This window comes from Rattus norvegicus, chromosome 2 (genome assembly GCF_036323735.1).
Source record: "Rattus norvegicus strain BN/NHsdMcwi chromosome 2, GRCr8, whole genome shotgun sequence".
In the NCBI taxonomy this organism is placed as follows: Eukaryota; Metazoa; Chordata; class Mammalia; order Rodentia; family Muridae; genus Rattus; species Rattus norvegicus.
Window position 1 is genome coordinate 235,197,519 of NC_086020.1, and position 20,299 is coordinate 235,217,817.

At 40.9% G+C, this 20,299-nt stretch overlaps 1 long non-coding RNA gene across 1 annotated transcript in view; it reads right to left on the reverse strand.

Moving 5' to 3' along the window:
* Window positions 1-15,296: 15,296 nt before the first annotated feature.
* LOC102546938 (uncharacterized) overlaps window positions 15,297-20,299 on the reverse strand; it is a 52,470-nt gene continuing 47,467 nt past the window's right edge. The window contains exon 7 of the long non-coding RNA XR_591376.4: window positions 15,297-15,532. This is a non-coding gene — a long non-coding RNA (uncharacterized LOC102546938). The remainder of the gene's footprint in view (window positions 15,533-20,299) is intronic.

The following is a 20,299-nucleotide window of genomic DNA, read 5'->3' on the forward strand; positions in this document are numbered from 1 at the left end:
CAATATTACCAATATCTTCATTTTTAAAGGTTAGGGTAGAATGATAGAAAGAGTCTGCATCATATCAAACACCAAGGTGTCCACTGAAATCTTGTTTAGTTGCATTTGCTTTAAGTTTAGTTTTTGTTTGTTCATTTCAATCCTACTTGAAAAAAAGTAAATATAGAGATTTTTTAGAGTGTATGTGCAATGTAAATTACATGTAATCATGCATGTAATTCTCAGACAAGTTAGCTTGTTTTTAAATAATGAGGACATTGAAATACAGTAAAATTGAAGATCATTGGGATTGAGTTCAAGTACATCCCTCTCTACTTCCAGATCTCAGGGTTTGAATTGCCCTCAGATATAAAAGCAAAATTCTTAAGTTCTCTCTACTCCCTGTTCTGCAACTACTCAAGTTGATCGTGTGAGGAAAGGAGAGCAAACAAGCACATATAAAGTTGGGTGTGTAAAATGACCTGGGTCTCATTAAGGTTTGAATGAAGGATGGTGCAGCTGACACTTTTTCCACACTAGTTCTACAATTGGTTACACCTGTCCTAGAACAGTAATTGCACTTTCTCTAAGCCAAAATCAATGCAAAGGAACATTATATGCAATGCTATTTTTACAGCCAGAGATTGATTACTGAAGATATTGTTTGATTTGCCAAGTTGATTTTTTTGACTCTATGTGATTGTGAATCAAAATACAATATAGTGAACTCCCAGGTACACAAAGAGGAGATAAGGTTGGGAAGGGCAGGAACTATAAATTTTGAAGGTAAAGGTAGTTGTTGGTAATATGAAGATTGAGGCTTTTTCACTCAATCCCATGCCAGCCTAATTCCTGTGCGCAACTCCAGATGTTGGCAGAAGATGACATTTTGAGGACCATCATTCATAGATTAAATAACTACAGCCCTGTAGATCACAATAGTCAGATGTAGATCACAATAGTCAGATGGTATGATGGACACATAACTGGTCACCTTTTATGCAATGAGATAATGAGATAATTCAAAATGACAAACTCAGGGTGAAAAACTGAGTTAGAGCAACAATTGGAGTATGGATTCTTTAATGTTTTCCCCCTCATGATCCCATTGGATGGATATATGTATATATCACTTGTCATAAATTTGTTTTAGAACTATTTAGCAAACGTTTAATCTTATTTATTAAAAATACAATAAAATTTCACATTCGTAAGTTATATGTGCTTGTTTATTTTTTAAATAAAGAATTAATTCTTGGCATAATAGTTAATATTTGTGGGCACAGAGTCCCTTCAACACATTTCAGAGTTGATTGATATTTTGATTTTATAATCATCAATGATGAAACCATCCCTTGGCATAAATATGTATTACAAAATGGCCATTTCACACTGTTGAAAATTCTGTCATACTCTAAACCAAAACTCAATAATAATTTGCTTTAATGAAATTTTAAGTTTGCATCTCAAACAGTAATTTTTGTCATGATCTCTCTGATTTAGCCCTGGCTGACCTGAAATTCACTGCTTGGATTAGGCTGGGCTAGGACTCATAAAGATCCCTGTGCCTCTGCTTCACAAATGCACGATTAAAGGCATCCAGTCATAACCTGACCATTAGTAATTATTAAAACCAAAATCCCAACACAATACAATCAAGGTATCAACCAACTTGTCATTTGCATGCTGAGGAATGATGGGAGAAAAACACTGTCTTTGTTTTCTGTAATTAAGACATTATATTTCTATAAGAGCCAAACATTACACATACAGTTAAGTAATTATAATTTGTAATGCACAACAGTCTTTAATGTGACCTGAGGTGCTTCAGAAGCAGTCTGTGGCATAGCACCATAAACAGTGCAGAGCGTACCACATGACACAGGGCACGTGTAAGCAAGGCTACAATGGACTTTCATGAGCAAACACAGGTGAGCACTACAAGAAATACCTCAGATTCATTACTTGTTTGATTTTTCTTAGACAAGTTCTAGCTATTGTGATCTGAGAAAACTTAGAATACCAGTGTTCTATGGTTTTTCTCTCCTTTCCTCCTGGGATCATGACTCTAGGGTTGGAGAAAATGTGCTTCATGGCCAGGGTCAGTGATTAGATACTAAAGGAAGCAAAAGCCATTCTGTACTGTATTAAGAAAATACACTGTATAAGAAAAAGATGTGGAAATTAGAGAGGTGGCTCAATTAGGAAATGGTTAACATGTAGGCACAAGGACCTGAATTTCTTCCTCAACACCCACATAAAAAATCTGGGTGCAGGTGTCACACACCATTAATCCCAGTGTTGAGGAAGGTAGTCTAACAGATAAGTGAGTGATAGGCTCAGTAAGGGATTCTGCCCCAAATAATGAGGTAGAAAGAGACTGAGGAAGAAACTAGACATCAATGTCTGCTTCGGTGTGTGTGTGTGTGTGTGTGTGTGTGTGTGTGTGTGTGTGTGTGTGTGTGTGCATGTGGGTGTGCGAGTGTGTGGGTGTGTGTGTGTGTTGCCTGCACACCTACACACATGCTCACATGGCATGCACATGTACACAATAAGGAATATATATATATATGCAGATATATATGTATATATATTCATCACACACACTGAAAGAAAGTAAATCTAAGCAGAGTCAACTGGTTTACTTGTAGGGAAAATTTGTACGTCTAACAACAACGTTACAGACATGAACTTCATCCCAAATTGATAAACTATCAGTGTCTAAAGCATTACAGGAAGGGAGCAAGGTTGTGTGCAGGCATGTATGTGTGTAAAAGGTGAGCTTTTAGTCTACACTTGTCAGAGATCGATGGTGCTTAAACCCGGTAAGTCACAGTTGAGTTGGGTGGCCACAGATGCTTTCCCTGCTCTGTAAGCCAGCAAGCACAGAGAGACAAGACTTTCTGCTTACTTTCACATGGAGTCGTTTTACAAGTGTTTACCTCCTTAAACTGTGCAGTCATGTTACCTTGCTTTTTAAAAGGTTGTTAAAAAATTGTTCATCAGTGCTGCTTGGTCACCTCAAATTTGTAAAGCCTCAAGGTTCAATCCCAAAATTGCCCTTAAGTCATCCAGAATGGGTTAGCTTGGTGCTCTGTGCATGCAGGCATGCACGTGTACACACACACACACACACACACACACACACACACACACACACACACACTTGTTTCCTGGAAAGTTAAAAATGCATCTCCCTTGTGCTGCTGCCGTTTTCAATTCTGAGCCAGAGACGGCATGTTACATAACTCAGGGTTTCAACAAACACCTGGAAATCAGGCTGTGTGTGTCGCTCAGACAAGACCAGACATGAAGAGATTGGTAGTGACAAGTGTTGTCACTTCTCTCTCTGACAGCAGGCAAGTGGCAAGCTGTATATACAAGGCATGATACCATACTCTCAGGATCAGAGGGGAAAAAAAGAAAAGAAAAGAGAGTGAAAAATAATGTTTCAGCAAGAGCTATCTGAGAAAATAATGGCGAATTACACACAATTTAGCTTTGCTTTTAGCTTTCATAAAAACCCAAGAACTATGAACTGAGCAGTTGAGCCCTAATTAAGTCTCCTCTTGATCACTTGCTTGGCAGACCCAATTCTCAGGGTGTTTTCTTAAAAGGCATCCTATCAGCCTCTAATTCAACTGTTCTTTTTATTTCAATTCTTTATTTTTTTCCCCCTTGGGTAAAAGAGAGGTTAATGTGAGCCATTAGGAATTAAAAAACAATTACACAATGAAAAAAATAGTTCAGATGAATTTTAATTAGAGCCCAATGTAATGGAATTTGAACCCAGCACACTGGAAATACATAGCAAGAACTTTAGCCATTAAATCTCATGGCCTTTGATTAAACTCCATGGGAATTTAGCAGGATTATTTTGCTGCCTGAAGATACCATGTTTTTTCCATTAATGTCAGAGAAATATATTGAGGGACTAAAATATTACTAATAAAAATAAATGTGAAGGTTGTAAATTTTAAACAATGGAAGATGCAGAGCCCGTACCTGGATTCTTAAGTGAGTATGTGGCATTTCATTAAGATTAGAGCTGAAAACACACTGTATTATGTGTGACCTCTTTAGAAAAGGAACCTAAATAATTCCAGGATTTGTCATCCTTTGGAGTAGAAGAACAGTAAGTCAGGGTCTATGAAACGGTCTGTTGTAGACTGAGAGACGATTGTGGAAGTATTCCAGACAGGGGTCAGATGTGAGGCACCACATGGCTTCCCGGCATCCTTGCTCACTCTACTACTACGTCGCAGTGGTTTGCTTTACATCCATAAAATGGGGACAATGGAATGTATCCGTTTGAATCAAAGACTCTGACTAAGCTGGTTAATTCAAATCAAGACACACATCAAATTTTCCCCCAATTGGTCAGGTATGTTAAAAGTGAGGCTGAATTCCTGAAGGGATTTGACCTCATTTTCTCCTCAGTAAGTGACTCCATGCTGAACCACTAGGCCTGGCAGCCTTGAGAGATACCCCTGTCTTTCATCAAAGCTCAGTCAGCCACTGGAGGGAGCCAGCAGGATTCACACAGTATAACTGAATATGATCAACCAGTAGGGAAAGATAATTTTAAAATGGCATATAACGACGACAGAATTTGAATAACATCCCTTTTATTTATTTATGCCAAAATCTGTGTGAGTGTAAAATGCCATATCCATCAAGCTTTATTTATGGTGTGGCTTTTTTCTTAAAGAGAGAGAGAGAGAGAGAGAGAGAGAGAGAGAGAGAGAGAGAGAAGGGGGGGTGGGAGAGAGGGAGAAGAATGTTGGTTTGAGGCTGGCCTCCTGGACCCAGCCTGGTTCACATGGCCACACAGAGGGTCAGAGACGAGTGTAGGCCTCAGTACTCACCTCGCCTATGGCATCCTCATGCCCTGGCTTGGCTCAGCTGCCCTGTCTGGGTGGGTTTTAAAACCCTTTGCTTGCCACTTCCTGCAGCTATAATCAAGCCAGTGCCTTCTCCGTGGATAGAGAGATGTGCAATATGTAAAATTCCCCAAGACAATTTTTATTTATAGCTGTTGCAAACAATGTTTATACAAAGTTTATTAAATATGTCACCCACATTGATTTATCCCAACCAGTCTCTTCAATCACTAATATTTATGTGATGGGTTCAGTTGCAACAATTATTTTATATGCTATAGAGTATGTTATAACTAGGGATTCACCCTGGCAATTATATCAAAGATAAAATGCTTCCTGAGGACCCCGGGGCAGGCCAGAAAGTATATTATTGGACACAAGGTGGTTTAAACTGAGTACCACAGCACTAAATTTAGAGCAAGGGATGTGGAGCATCTGACGCTTAAAAATTTCAACGGGTTTCTTGGGGTTCCAGGAGTCCCCTCGTTTATGGGAAGGCAGCGATAGAGCGGGTGTTCATTTTCTTTCCCACATCGAGTCCCAAGGTCTGGAAATGTTTCAGTGTCATTTCTGAATTTCTGTGAGCCGTAGCTCTCAGCAGCATTTACCTAGTGCCCAAAGTGGGGCAGAAGAGCTACTCTTGGCTTGCACAAACATTGACAAAGGGAACCAGACACATGTTATTTGCAGCAAGGAACTGGCATCTGCAGAGTGGCAGAAACACTGTTTTAAAAAAAAAATCACTAAAAAGCCCAATATAGCCTTTGAAACTGTAAGATCACAAAGCCCAACAGGAAGGGGGGTGGAGAAACTTACTTAAAACCCACAGTTGAATGCTACTTCTGTTTCCTACAAAGCCTAAATAGCCTTTTGTTTGGCCAAATTAACTTGACAGACACACTGTGGTTCAGAGTGTAAGGCCTGGGGCAAGATAGGAAGGCTGAAGCAAAACAAAGAGGCAGTTACTACTTTGTGTGAAGGAACTGACTGTGTTGGGTGGTTCCCTGAAGGAAGAAGAGGGAGAAAGTTCCGGATGTCTGAATAGGATAGAGATAGGACTGGAACAACTGGGTAGGAGCTGCTGACTACAGGGCTGGGGTTGTGACCTTGAATTGCATATCAATGTTAAGTTCGATTTAAAATGTTCTTCTGCCTTTTAAATTCACCCTTTTGGTCTCATTCCCCAAGTGTTTTACAAATTGAGAGTCCAAACTGAAATAAACAGTTTTAGAGAAGTAAATCATTAGAGTCAACAAACTAAACTATTACTGTTGAACCAGGAATACCCATTCTCCCTGACCTTTAGGATAGCTGAGAAAGCCAGAGAGGACTTTCATAAAAGACTGGGCTTCACTTTGAAATAAACAAGGATGAGAGTGAATGTCATCACCATCGACATCATTGGTGCATAAACATTCTCACCTCAAAGGAAATAAGAAATTATTTATTCTGGAGTTATTTGAGTGGCGAGGGACTGCAGGGACACATATTTAGGTTACTCCAAGTTCCCTTCCAACATGGAAGCAGTTTCATGGTGCTTTTCTTGTGACAGAACAAAGCTCAAAATCATGGCATTAAAAAAACAAAAACAAAACAAAAAACAAAAGTGTAATCGGAGAGGCAGTGTCTTAGGGTTTTATTGCTATGAAGAGACACCATGAACTGTGGCAGCTGTTATAAAAAACAAACATTTAATGGGAGTTGGCTTACAGTTTCAGAGGTTCAGTCAATTATCATCACGGTAGGAAGCATGACATCATGTGGCTAGACCTGGTGCCGGAGCTCCAGAGAGTTCTACATCCTGATCTGCAGTCAACAGAAGTCTGTGTGCCTGTGCCACCATGGGCATAGCTTGAGCATAAATGACCTCAAAACCCGCCCTCAAAGTGACACACTTCCTCTGACAAGACCAAACCTACTCCAACAAGGCCACACCTCCTAATAGTGCCTCTCTTTATGGACAAGCATACAGACACATGACTCTATGGCAGCCATTCCTATTCAGACCACCACAGGCCAGTTACAGCCAGGCAGAGAAATGACAGCTATAGACCTTGGATGCTTCCTGGGAATATATTTAGCCCTTTCATTTGTGGAGAATAGAGTTTTGTTCAGTTGTTTTTGTGTTTATCAGACTATGAGGTCTGACACAGAGGGGTCAAGGAATGACTGTTTAGGAAGCTAAAGACAGCCTCCAAGAAACTGCAATTAGGCTCCGTACCAGCAGCACTCCAACCTCACAGCAGTCACTGAAGTTTTAGTCAGTCAATTAGCCTTCAGAGACACAGCTTTTTTCCAGAACTTCTCACTCATGGCACCTCTGAGATATGTGACGTTGTCACAGAATAAACCAAGTCTTTATCCTACCTAACTTCTCTTCTCCTCCAACTCCATCTTCTTTTCTGTTTGTGTTGTGGTGAAGACATTTCTGCCTCTGCCAATAGAGATCTAGAGACTGTTTTTCACAACTGCACCTTCCTCCTTGCATGGCACCAGGATTCAGTTTCAAGGCCAGCAGAGTGCACAGCTGCATCCTGTGTGGAGCTCTAGAGCCATGGATGTTAGCATCATGGGTCTCTCAAGGCCACTATTCTTTTAAAGGACACTGTTCGTGAAAGGGAGTCATCTCCAAATACAACACTGTGCACCTATGACCATTCTGTGACCACATCGTGAGCTTTATGGATCTGTGAACCATTAACTGAGTCAATCTAGCCCTAGGCTGAGAGTTGACTGAAAGACACAGGGATGGACTGTTTGCATTTTTATAAGGGAAACTCAAAAGCCAGGGCAGAGAGAGAGAGAGAGAGAAAGAGAGAGAGAGAGAGAGAGAGAGAGAGAGAGAGAGAGAACTCTCTTCCACTTACCTTATCATCTGATGCAAGACTGGACTGCCCATTGGTGTTTGAATTTTCTCTTATATAGTCAGATAACAGAGTTCTCAGTAAGAAACATTTCACCAAACCTGAAAAATTCAAGAATCCCTTTGTGTCTACAAAAGAAAGATGTTGCTTGTGAATAAAAGGAGCTTTCTCTAGTCTTCCTGTAGATGCCTTGGATTGAAACAATTAACAAAGACTCCTTATTAAGGGGAGCAGAGCAACACAGGGCCAAATTTAGTATAATATTGCTCACAGAATAAGATCCCCAAGTTGTTTGTGTCCTATAGGACTATGATGACAGGGCATTTGGGGCCCACTTTTACAGTGCCTCTAAATTTCAGGATTCATTGAGTCAACAGTCTGCATTGCTATCTAATTGCCATGAGTCCTTGACATCAGAAATCTGGGTGGAATTTCCTTGGAATTATATATCTTAAGCCATGATAGCATTCAATGACTTCCAGATGCTTTGATAATGATGGTCCACAACGTCAGGACTCACCACAGATTCTCTCCTCTTTGATTTGTCATCATTTTGTATGGAATTTATGACCAGTAGAAATATTAACCTGCCTGCCTGCCACAGCCTCTGCATGAGACCCTCACCACATACCCAAAAGGAATCATGTATTCTTTTTTATTGACACAGAGAATTGTGAGTGACTTCTGCCAAGTGCCCAGAAAAAAAATCATATCAAGAGCCGTATTACTAATATGCATCTGGTCTGAAGCACAGAGCGAGTCTCCATGCACTGAAGACTGCTCATGGTTCCCATAGACATAAAGAACAAGGAGAAGTGGCCACAGAGTGTCAAAACCTTACTGTGCCACACTGGGAAGGGCTCTTCCCTTCCAAGGGCTCTTCCCTTGGCCTTTCTGCTGCAGCTCTGTATGTGATCTCAGATGCTGCACCCCAGACCAACCGCCACAAAACTAATTGTTCATGTGATTTCCTTTCTGAGCCACTGCAGATGTCCCTTTCTGTAACAATTTAATTAACACTTTAAAATAATGATGCATTAATTAATGCCAAATTACAATGAAAATCCCGGAGAATTACACTTTATATCAACATTAATGCAAGATGAGTTCCTCCTGGATAATTTTTCTTACAACGAATACAAAAAGAGATAATACTAATTAGGCCATCAATTTAAATTTACCATAATTTCAATCCATGTCATTTATCTGTTCCCTTGCACAAAACAATTGTGGCTTAACATACGTTTGCACAGGCAACAGGGATATCTGCCTAGCAACCAGACCTAGGCCATCTTTAGCATATTGTGACATGGGTTTGAAGTTTGCGTTTTGTTTCTAAGTTACTAGAATCTCTCTCTCTCTCTCTCTCTCTCTCTCTCTCTCTCTCTCTCTCTCTCTGTGTGTGTGTGTGTGTGTGTGTGTGTGTACACATGCGCACGCATTTGTGTGTGTATGTGTGTTTTGAGAGACAAAGAAAAAGGCTCCAGTTCAGTAAAATTCTATAGCTTGAATAAAGTAAAATATGCACTCCTACAGTATGCATAGCATAAGCACCATTTCTGAACATCAGGTCGCATCTGATTTGGTTTATCTCTGCTCTCAGGGTCAGGATCAAGCAATCAAAAGGCTTGAAAGATCTACAGGGTCATTCCTTCCTGAGCATACATAAATCACACCTTCTCTTCTCTCATTGAGCCCACAATTTGGACCCATTGCAAGCCGTTTTCACCGTGTCTAATAGGGGGTGCTCCTGTTCATAGCAGCAAGGGAGGAAGGCTTCAAAGGTTAATTTTATGTCTCCTGGAGAAAGCAGATGAGACTCTGCTAGTGCAACTGTATTCTTCTGGGAGTAGTCCTTCACATTTGCTTTTCAAATGGAGTCACACTCAGGATACAGAACATGCTGGATCTCAAAACTTTGTTATTTCTAAGTGAAAACCCCTTGGGTAAATGCTTGCATAAAATTATAATGGCTGCAACCTTGGGTAGCCTTTGAAGACTATGTTTGGGGGCATTATATTGCCTTTTGTGACAAAAAACTTCAAGATGATGAGATTTTTGCCATTTGTGTTTAGTAATCCCAACATATATTTTACCAACCTGGCCTGAATGTCATGGCTTTAATGAAGTGAACAGTTAGAGTGCATAAGTGGGGATGGAAATTTGTTGACCAGACCAAGAATCTTCCAAACCAAGAATTTCTAGCTTCAGGCAGGAGAGTGACAGCCGAGTATGGTCATTATCCCTGTATCTTCAAGACATCTTCGTAGCCAGGTTTCTCCCCTTAGCCATTGGAGCTATCAACATGTCCCCTTTCAAAATCTTCATTGTTTTGTTTTCCATGTTCTGAATCTGCTATGGAAATTTCTGCTTGCCCAGGTGGTCTCAAAGTAAGTAAGCAATGGGTCTAAATGAAGTCTGGCAGAAAGAAATTAATTTTAAAAAGTCAATAAACTCTGCCTTTGTTTTTACTCAGCTTTAGGGGAATACATAACAGTGACATTTACCTTGGACCGTGTCTCCATGCCTGTAAGAACAGGAGGGTGGCAGAGCAGATCAGGTGGCACAGGTCATCTATTCCCTCTCCTTGGTCGGCTTGACCACCATGGAGGAGACGACAGAGACCATTGTAAACTTGACCTGGAAATTCTGTCTGGCATCTTCTAAGTCTCTGCCAGCACATGAGAATCAGGTAACTCAACATTTGCTTTCAGGATATAACTATGGATGCTTTTTGGCGATCATCATACTTGCTTAGATACTGAAAATTACTAGGGCAGCAGCAGAGATTAAAGAACACATATTTAGGACTTAACTCATTACCTCAAAGTGACATTTTATTACAATTATTTTTCTTTCAGCACCAGTTCTCTATCCTGTCCCTTACCAGGAAATAACAGAAACAACTGTCCAAGCTAAAGACTAGAGGAAGGTGGGACTGGTCAATGGGCACATGGTCACATCACACGTGGGAGAATGAATATTTCCAAGCCAGTTCTTTTAGTGGCCTCTTCACATGATCATTATAAAAAGAGGCGCCGAGGTTATTTCTTGCAAGGAGTGTAATCTAATCCTTTTAGTTTCAGACTTAGTCTGCAATAGCTGAGTGTTGAAAGTAGTGTTTCTCAAATAGTGGAAATAGCAGCTTCCAAAGAATAATGTCAATCTTCTTTACTTACTAATAGTCTCAAGTTTGTCTGTGCACAGATCTTAAGGTCCTAGTAATCAAATCTCAACCCTGGAACCTCAGAGGCATTCACATCCTAGCATTGCCCTGGGAAAGCTGCACGTTCCTCTCTAGATGTTAGCTCTCTCTTCTACAACACAGAGATGGTAATCCAAGCACTTCTGAAGGTTGAGGTGTTTAAAAGTGTTTTTAAAGACTTTGCATTGGCTCCATTGAGCATTTGCAAATTTATTTGCTGGTTCTGCCAACATGGATGTGCAGTCTCAAGGTCCTGGCAAGAAAAGATGACAGAGATAAAGTCTCTAATCACAAAACATGAGGGAGACTGAATGAGGGGTTAGGAGAAGCTTCTATATTATATAAGATGGGAAAAGGAAACCCAGGAAGAACAAAGCAACACTACCCTAAGCAGCAAAGCAGAAATAGGAGAGAAGTGGGTTCTTTGTTTGAGAAATTTCCAGTATGGTTGGGTAATGACACACTTGATTTTACAACAGTCTCCTGATGAGGACATCAAAATGGACAAACAAGATTAGGTATAACTGATCAATATCTGTATTTCAATATATAATATCTCCATGTAAATTCTGGCCATTTGGCAAGCCCTAGTGACATAGGTATGTTGCTCCACAGCCTTACTCTATCTAAGGATTTATCCCAGAGAATCCAGCATGGGTGTGAATCAAGATTGCATTTTCAGCTTTCATATTCTATCAAGACAGAAAACAAGGGCTACTGCACATTCTGCCCAAAAGAAGAAAACGAAAACCCTGGGAAATAGATTCCAGGAACAAAAAGTATCACAATATGGTGGTACAGCAGTATGGGAGCACGCAGGAGATCTGACACTGGGGTCTGAGGCCATGACTGGATAGATACAAAGAAGAGAAAGAGATAGCAACAGAAGTAAAGGGTGATTGGCTATGCTTGTGAATACATGAACCTGGGGTGAACATTTTAATTTGTCTTTTTATCTTTCCTACTACTGTGTAGGAAGCATAAATGTCTATCATTTGGTTGTTGGCACAGACTTTGGGTCTCTAGACCTGAGATGTCAGACCAACATGAGAGAGTAAAATTCCTCAAGGAATAAAGATTTGTAGGGGAAGAAATTCCCATACCGCAGATTTCTTCACCCACTCATGTGCATTTACATGTGACTTCATATGACTGATGGACTATGATGCTGGACTCTTCTGTCAGTTTTACTGCTAAGAGAAGACTTTCTGAAAAGACTTTCTTCATGATGTTGCAGTGAAATCAGATGCATGACAACGGCTGCATATGAATTTGCAGCTCTGGTCTAGGCTCATACTTCCTTTCTTAGAATTAACTATTATAGCTGAGGTAAGACTTTGGTACTTCAGTTCTTCCACTGCACAGACAACAGCACATAATGATGGATATGTAGAATTAAATTATTAGAATAAATCCCGGCAGTGTGTTCTTTGCTACCCGCCCCAGTGTTCTGCATTCCCAAATAAAAGACGCACACAGCCTTTATATTTTGATGTGCCTCAATGGCTGGGCCACTTCCTAATCTCCACTTGTTTAATCCACCTCCCACCAATAATAATCTCAAGTTATTACTTACTAAATCCTATCGTCCATCTTGGTTGTTCTGGACCCAGTCAGGCAGTCCTCTCAGACAGCTCTCCTGGCTCCTACATGGCAGCTATGTTCTCTGTCTTGTATCTCCTCAAACTTGGTGTCTCCTCTCCCGCTTCTTTCCTTGTATGGTGGATTGCCTTCTCCTTTTCCTTCCTTTCTGTCCCTAACCTGGAAATCCTAAGTCTTGCCTCTGTCTGCCCTGCCCTGCCATTGGCTCTGGGCACCTTTATTTACCAATCAGACCAACTGGGGGTAGGCTCTCCAGAAGCTACATGTGGAGATGTAGTCATGCAGTTTGGGGGAACACAAATTAACATAACAATACAAGCATCTACGTGGCTACTCAGACAAGGATACACACTGGCCATCTGTTGCATTCACACACACATATGCACATGCACACACACACACACACACACACACACACACACACACACACTACAGTGGGCAGCAAATACCTCTGTGAACACGTTTGTCTAAGTCTGTGTGTGGGTAAAATGCATGTAATAAGGAAAGAGTGGCAAGGACTGATGATAATAAGGTAGAGTTCTACAGACACAGCCCAAGCAGCAGTTAATGAATTAAAAGATCAGACTGAGAAACTCCCCCTGAAGGCAGAAGATGGTTAAGTGGTACTCAGGAACACAGAGTGATATGGAAGACAGAACTGTTATTATCTAAAGTCCCATGAGAAAAGGAAAAAAAATATTATGAAAAACTATTTAGAAACAATGGAGAGAATTGTCCCATCTGTTTTTAAAAGTGGAAGATGCAACATGAATAATTATAGAAAGTCAAACAAGAAAGGCAAAGAAAACCTTACCCGGGGAGTAAATAATTCAGACAAAAAGTACACTCCACTCCCCACCTGACAAGAAAAGCCATTCCCTTGTCATCGGGAAGAGACTGGGATGGACAGCAGAATCCTTAATGGTTGCTTTGGAAGCAAACAAAAAAACTGATGTTAAGTAATGAAGGAAAAAATGTTTGAAACACTTCATTATGATGATGTTTTCTGTGGCACTGCATGTAGTAACAAAATGTAACAACAAAGTGATTGACATGGCCACAACATGGCAAACTGGCGCTCATAGCTCTCACGAACAGATCTATAAGATCACACATGAAGACATTTGTAAAGAAAAACATTACCCTACAAACAGCACGGATTCTGCACACACAGAAGCAGGATGATTCCATGTTTATTTAAGTGGAAAGGTTGAGAGAAAATAAAGCAATGTTTTAGTTTTACTCTCAGGGACTGTGACTAATACCTTTGCATTTTCTGTCATCCATATCTTTCCCCCTTTCTATTTGGGGGCAAGCGATTATATTTAGAAAGTATAATTCTTCTTTACTTCAAGGAGAAGCTACTAATTGGGAGTAATGTTAGACCCTGGGAGGCTCCTGCAGAGATCTTGGTGAGGCGTCATAACTCTGCCTAACACAGTGCCAAGAGGATGGATCCAGAAAGATCTATTGCATTGGAAGTCAAGAAAAATGACCAGGAACCTATTAGCAATCAGGCAGGGGACATGCCAAGGATGTCTCTGAAGTTTCTAACTCCTCTGCCCTGTGAATTATCAATTCCTAAATTTAGTCTTGAAAGCGCAGTTATTTCCTCCCTTCTAGAGGGCTGTTGTGATACAAAAGACAGATATTTATACCATGCATCCAGTGGCTCTGGCTATGAAAGCGCTTCTGAGCCAATTTGGAGATTTGTTCCTGCACCCTCATGGTGAGCCACAGATATTTTATTTTCAAGAAAAAATATATTCTACAAATTTTTCTCCCACCTGTGCCATTAAGCAAAAGCGACTCTGCTTTATTCACCACTAACGTCTGCCTGAGGTCTTTGGAATCCAGGTTCAAAGGCAGAGTCCATGAATACAGCTTTTCCCCATGTGTGTTGAAACCCACTGGTAAAAGTATGTTATTTCATTCTCCTATGGAAAAAAAGGGGGGGGGGCACGACTAGACAATTCACAATAGAACATGGAAGCAATACCTGTATGAAAAAGTGCTCAACTCATAAAAAAACAAATCTAGTTCTAAAAGGCCAAGTACTTGTCTGTACAGATGGTGCATGGTCCTGGGAGGACATGGGTGAGATAAACACTTTCCCATAGGGCCAGTACACTATCACGAAAACATCATGGCAAAGTACACAGGAAACAAAAACTATTCTTTTCTCACAGCCCAGATTGGTAGGATCCTACCAATAACTAGGGCGTAGTTAAGGATTTGTTGATATTTAAAGATTGAACAATCAGAGAGTGGCTAACTGAATTGCATATCTCCTAAAGTCCCTTTGGAAAAGCATTTAATGGGGCCGATCCAATGGTGTAGCAGGTAGAAGTGCTTGCTGTCAAGCCTACCCACTTCTATTTGATCCTTGGAGTCCATGATGTAGACAGAGAGAACCAATTCCTGCAAATTATTCTCTGACCACCATGTGAACACTTAAGTATGCACACACACACACATACCTACACCTAATTGATTAATTAACACAATTTTAAAACTTATTTTATTAAGTCTGTGTGGGGGGTTATGTGCACCAAGGCGAAGGTAGCTCAAAAGCCAGAAGAGGGCCCTGGGTCGCCCAAAGCTGGAGGTCAAGGTGGATGTAAGCCGCTGCCACTCAGTCACCTCAAAACCAGTATGTGAGCTGAGCTGAGCCATCTCTCCAGCTCCTAAAAGAGTTGTTTTTTAAACATAGAATGTGATGAAGTTACAAGGCTAAGTACCGTGGAATAACATCAACACAAATAGAGCCATAACGTTTTAATTTTTAAACTGTCTGACATTCAGAAAGAGAACCACGTACAAACACCAGTACCATGAACAGTGATCGTCCCTCTATGGTGCTTTTTATTGTTATTGTTGCTGTTCTGAAGTTTCTTCATATTCTCTGAAGTGAAAAAGGAACGTTAACGTGAGGTATCTATTTTATTAGAAACGATTGATTTCCCTCCGAGGTATTAGACTTTCAGATTCATCTGATACTGAAATATAAAATAGTATACATGTTAATATATATAAATAGCATATTAATTTGTTTATATACTGTACCATTACCATTGGGCATGGCTGTGTCAAACAGGAGCACAGAAAGAGAGAGAAAACAATGACAGGCACATAAATGACAGTGAATTCCATAATTAAAAACATTAACACATGGCCAGACTTACCTGTTTGTTTAGCTACAAAGTTGCCCTGGAATTGCACTTCACATGGTCAAATGAGGAAGCACAAATCAGAGTTGAAAAGGATTGGGAAAATGCTCAAGTCAAAGCCTCATTTTATTAGTCTGTTCCATGAGCATTTCTTTCTCTGGGAGCCAATGGAAAGCCATCATAGCTCTCAGAATCAAGAGCTAAGAGAATTAAGTGATTTAATGTTTGATGTCCGTGGTTGATTGTCGAGGTGACCATGAAGAGACAAGGCATTCAGAAAGGAATCTATCTTAATAATCTAGGGAGAGAGTGGCCACCACTGTGTTGGTACTGTGGGGTTGGAATGCAGATGGGGTTTAGGAAGACATTTAAGAGGAATTGATGAAGTAGAGTTAAATCAATTATAGTGAAAAGACCTAAATAGACATAAGTTTTCTAGAATAGGTAGCTGGGAAAGGAGATGGCGGTGCCAGAGATTAGCTCTGCAGGGTTCTGTGGGGAATTCCACACTGTGCCTTTACTAAGTGACTCCATTGATGACTTGCTCTGTTTTCTCTTTCTGAGGACCAAAGGTGGATTCCTATGTCAGTTTCATGCAGTTTGGGGAAATTTAACAGAAGCCACAGACCCATAAAATGTAGCTAGCTTAAGCCTGCATGTTCTGTTACCCTTTTATCTGGGCCATCACATGTAAGCCAAGAACGGAGAAATTACTCCTAGAGTAAAGGAAGGATTTTTAGATTTTCCACTTTCTATCAGAGGCTAATTCTATGTGATTTAGTGGAAAGGTAGAAGATATTTCTGGTCCAGTCACCAGCTTTAATTAGTTGTTTTTCAACCAATATATTTTCTCCCTTTCTTCGGGCTCCATATGTTCTCCGCTGAGATAGGAAATTTATGCTTTCGCTGAGACATAGTAACCAAGCACAACCATAGAGCGTGCCTTTTGGTGAACATCACGTGTGTCTGAGAGGGAGCTTGGGAGGAAGAAACTTTCATCAGCTGAGGATAGAAGAGTGCATCCTTCAGTTAGTAAAGTTCCCTCAGGTTCTTCCACCTCAGCATTTAGTCACTCTTAACAGTATGAGGATCGAGCCTCATTTAGTGCTTTTGCTGACTAGTGCAAGAGTGATGTTGATATATATGTGTATATGTATACATATACATATATATGCACACATATATACATATACATATATGTACAGAACGTAGTTGTTTATATATTAATAGTATGTTTAGATGTTAGCTTATTTCACTGTAATATTTAAAATACCGTATAGTAAACTAGACTTTGTCTTACATACCTCATGTATTTTAACCCAATTTTGCTTTATAAAGTCAGGTCCCCATCTTGTACATTAGCTCTTTAATTTTTAAGAGTTTAGTATTTTCTTGCCCTTTCCTCTTAACAAGGAAGAAGGCTCTGTTTAAAAACCCTGAATTTTTTTCCTTGAGTGTATGGTGGTTTATTTTATATACCTCTACATTTAAATAAACTTAAAAATAAGTTTATTTAAGCTATGAATATGAGAGCCTTCATAACAAATTTTAAAGTCGGTAAGAAGCTAGTCAAAGCACATTTCAGAGCCAGTGAAACAGCTCAGAAAGTCATGCCTCACAGACATGAGGGTCTGAGTTCGTCTCCTTAGCACCATGCAGAAGCACGTTTGTAGGGATAAGAAGCGTGTTTGGAGTCTGACCATAGCACCCCGGGCCATACAGGCTGGCAGATTCTAGGAGATCTTTGGCCAGGCATCTCAGCAGGATCAACGACCTCCAGCTCAGTGAGAGAGACTCTGCCTCACAAAAGAAGGGGGAGAGTAATTTGTAAAGACTTTTAATGTTGACCAGCGGTCTTTACATGTATGCACATATGATCACGTGCACATCCACATAGATACACGAACAAGTACCTGTGACCCCAGAAAGCACATTTTCCTGAAAGAGCCGGTGATGAGTCTCTTTTCCTCAGGTATGCTTTCTGCTGAATTCTTCTAATCAGAAACTGGAGTAATCTATCAAAATTGCATCCCCTACCATGTTGGTTCAGGCTCTTGGATAAACAGATGCCAAAACAGAATTTTAAGTGTACAAGATTTATGAAGGCTCTTGCCCGTGTGCATGTGCAGACAGGCGATGCTGTGAGCCTCAGACATGAAAAACTAACACCTGGGAGAGGAGAAGATGAAAGAAAGGGGGTGCAGGGGTGCACGTGCAAGCCTCCCCCACCGCACACAAATAAATAAAAACCCTGAAATATCGTGTAACAAAAGGCATGCTACTTTCTGGATTTTTCTCTCATAAGAAAAAATAAAGACAAAAATATTCTGGAATTCTCTACAAAGTTCTGAGGTAAAAAGAAACCAAGAGTACTTTTTTTGACCAAACATTTATATATTAAAAATAAAGATCAACTTGGGGAAATAAAAACTCAAAGGCATTTTCAGCAGAATTTTGTGTGGAGAGTTGAGAGTGTGCCTCGAAAGCCCTGGGGTGAAGCCTTACCTGCTTGGATAGCTAGGATGATTTGCTAAGTGACTTTAAGGCTTGAGAGGACATCCAAATCAAGGCTCCAGCAAGTTGAACCATTGTCTAGTGAGCGCTCATTTTGCTGATATGAAGATTGCGTCTCTTCCCTAAGCCCTCATATGGTGGGAGGGGCACGTCGGCTCCCTGGAATCCCTTTCATAAGGGCCTGAGCTCCAAGACAACATAGTTCTTATTACCTAATCATTCCTTCAAAATGATACCTCCTGGTGCTTTCATCTTAAGGATCAAGTTTCAGCCCATGAAGCTGAGGAGATGGGGAGAGTTGGACAGGAACAGACAGAGGGGAAGGGAAAGAAAAGGAAAGGAAAGAGAAGGAGAGGAGAGCGGAGCGGAGGGGAGGGGAGGGGAAGGGAGGGGAGGAGAGGGAAGGGGAAAGGAGAGGAAAGAAAAGGAGAGGAAAGGAAAGGAAAGGAAAGGAAAGGAGAGGAAAGGAAGGAGGAACAGATATAAAGAGTGATGTCAGCAGATGCAAAGCTGATAGACCATGTGGACAGCTATATGAGTCTGAACTTGACGCTGCATGCTGGAGTTGGTATTGCAGCAGGGGACCAATCTGTCCCCGGCTAAAATTTCTTAGTTCCGTAAAGTTGACTGTAGAGTGCAAGACACAAGCAAGATATGATTCACATGCCTATTATATATAATGCACATGCAAAATTATAAATGCATGACAAATGCATACTATAAATGTCTGTAACAGTTAATAATGCATTCATATACAGAATATGTTTGTGTTTTGTATCTTCAGTAACAACTTTTAAAGAAACTTATGTAAACTTTTAATTCCCATTATAGAAGCATCTCTCAATGCTAACAAAAGGAATTTGGCCAAATGCATCAGGAAGAAGAATGGAAGGAGTTTGCCATGGCTGTCTAGCTTACAGACGTGCAAGTGCTCCATCCAAGAAACAAAGACCTCCTTGTTCTGAGCAGGATACTCTTAGCCTCCCTCTGGTTTTAGCATCAGCCTTGTCGAATCCTGGAGGATTTCACGGATAGTGTCTTGCTGCAGTGCAGAACTAGTGTGCAAATGTCGCTCACTTTCTACCTAGCTTCTTTCATAGAATATGGGGAGGAGCTCTTGACCTGGGGAATCTGCAGGGGAACAGGAGTTGATGCCCTCCAGGACATCTTCTCATGAGTAGAGAAAGAAGCTAATGGACTCGTGATCACAGAGATAACCTAACTCACTCTCTGGTTATTCTGAGATTCTGCATTCCTCAGAATATTCTCAGTGGGACTGAGACAGGTCTCCCTCCACGGAGACCTGTACAACACACTCTTCTATTGTCTTCTCTCTTTTGTGTCCCTTTTCCATTTGTCTTTCTTGCTTTCTGTAATCACCTCTAAGGTCAATTACAGGGATGCAGACATTTGTTTTAGGTCTTGTACTAGAAGGGAACTTACATTAGGTACCAGGTAAAGTCACCACCAATATCTAAGAAAGCATCATATTTTTTTATTAATATTGTGCAGAGAGAGAGAGAGAGAGAGAGAGAGAGAGAGAGAGAGAGAGAGAGAGGGAGGGAGGGAGAGGGAGGGGGAGAGGGAGGGGGAGAAGAGAGGAGGGGAGTGGGGAGGGAGAGGTGGTATATGAGAAAATGGTGAGAACTCTGAATTCTGAATTTGGGGCCTGGTGGAGCTTTTCTTAGGTTTTCATCCTGAAAGCAGGAAAGATGCAAATTCTGTTTGGAAAATGCCAGAGGCCGTCCCACCTGGGCATCCGTCCTGTCTGCAGACACCAAACCTTGACACTATCATCGCTGATGCCTAGAAGTGCTTACTGACAGGAGCCTCAAATGGCTGATCCCTGACAAGTCCTACCAGCACCCGACTAATACAGATGCAGATACTTACAGCCAAACACCAGACTGAGCATAGGGACCCCAATAGAATTGCTAAGGGAAGGACCGAAGGAGCTGAAGGGGATTGCAATAGGAAGAACCTCATAGGAAGAACCTCAACTAACTGGACCACCCAGAGCTCCCAGGGACTAAACCACCAACCAAAGAGTACACATGGAGGGATCCATGGCTTCAGCTGCAT